Source organism: Crocodylus porosus, unplaced genomic scaffold (assembly GCF_001723895.1).
Source record: "Crocodylus porosus isolate Cpor-Errol unplaced genomic scaffold, CroPor_comp1, whole genome shotgun sequence".
NCBI classification, from domain to species: domain Eukaryota; kingdom Metazoa; phylum Chordata; order Crocodylia; family Crocodylidae; genus Crocodylus; species Crocodylus porosus.
The window spans coordinates 44,167,890-44,169,702 of NW_017728910.1; positions in this window are offsets into that span (position 1 = coordinate 44,167,890).

A 1,813-nucleotide genomic window follows, 5' to 3' on the forward strand; every position below is an offset into this window, starting at 1 on the left:
AAAAAAAAAAAGTCATTAACAGCCCTCTGTTCCACAGTGCCTCTTTGCTTAGGGACGAAAGGATGGACTTAGAGTGTGTGGAAGCAACCGCAGCAATGAATGCTGCTTTGATATATCTAGTAAGTCTACTCCTCTACTGGTATAAGTGAAGCTAAAATGCAGTAACTTTAAACCCATTTTGTTCTGTTTTAAAGTTATAGCTAATTGCTTACAAGTACATAGTCCAAGGGTTATCAAGTGTAAAGTCAAAATTTGCTTTCCAAAAAGAAAAGATCCCTTGGCTTTCAGTCCATCATAGGTATATGTATATATTTTGATTTCATAACTATTTTATCCCTGTATTATTTCTGAACAGTAGACTGCATTGATTCTGATTGTCCTATCTTCTCATAAACAGCTGCTACAAAAAGCTGTTCATTTATTAATATTAGAACTTGACAGTATTCTTTAATATCTTGCAGGTATTGAGCTTGGATAACTAAGTAGTATAGATGATTAATAATTATGTTTCAGACTAGAATAAGTTTCATTCATGAAGGAATGAAGTGAAAATACAATTTCAAATGTCATTCTTAAAGTTGATAACCAGTATTGCTCTTATTCTTGTTATTCACATAGACAGCATTCCTGACAGTACATCTGAGTTGGCTTTTTTAAAAGAAGTAAGTTTAAATTTGTATGTTTGTGTATGTCAGTCTTTAACAAAATTCTCCTGGAGTAAAACTGCTGCAGGTCTTGAAGAGGAAAAGCCTCTGGCCAAAAAAATCAAAGTACATCAGTGCAAACTTCTCACATTTGCACTGCCACTGTACTTCACAATGGACCCAGAAGGGTCAACTCAAGGGACAAGTAGCACCTTAGTATTCCAACCAAGGTAAAATAGTAACTAAAATTATTCTTTTTATTTATTCTTTTTACCACCTACCTTACAAGTCTGAGAGTCTGCACATCCACATAATCCTTGGAGTCGGTGTTGAAGCTTGCTGCTTAGAAATATTCTGTATTTCATCTCATGCAAGGCAAGTTCCCTCTAAACAAGCCCCTCAAAGCTGCACATATCATATTTTACATATTGTACATTGTTTACTTTTAAAGTGTTTTAATATTCACCAATGTTCTGGATATGTACAAGTAATCCTCCCTACAGCAACTTCCTTTGTGACTAAGAACAAGCCTTATTTTCTGAAGGTGATGAGGGAACTTGAGTTTAGTCCCATTTAGGTATTGACAAGGTAGGTGCTACAACAACTGACTTCTAGGCCCCTGACCCCCAAAACATCTATCAGATACCCAGGATCCTTATGTGGAGGAAAGACTGGTCAGAAAACAGCATGCTGAGCATAGAACTGCCTGGAGCTAATTACTGAAAAACACCCTCAGGTATGTATGAACTGATCTTATCTGGCACTTTTTAGTTCTGCTCATCCATCAGATAGGGACCTGCAGTCCTCTCTCATAGGTGAAGGACTTGCTGTTCACCTTTAAAAACAGCCAAAGGAAAGGGTTGGAGTGAATAAAATCATAAAATCCAGGCTCAGGGAATAGGAGACTTGGATATCAGACCCACCAATTCTACCTCTCAGAGAAGTGCTGTCGCTCAGTGGTTCTCTACATCTTTTGTACCAGGACCCATTTGTAAACATTGATGGCCAGGCCCAACCCAGTAAATAGTTTAAGTAGAAAACAGCCCCCTGGTCCTGCTGGTGCCCCTCACTCCCAATGCGCAGGCCCCCAGTATGTGGGGCAGGAAGGGGGGTAAGCAGCCCCTTGCAGGCCGGAACTGCCAGTTTTTTTTATAGCTATTTTATAGCTT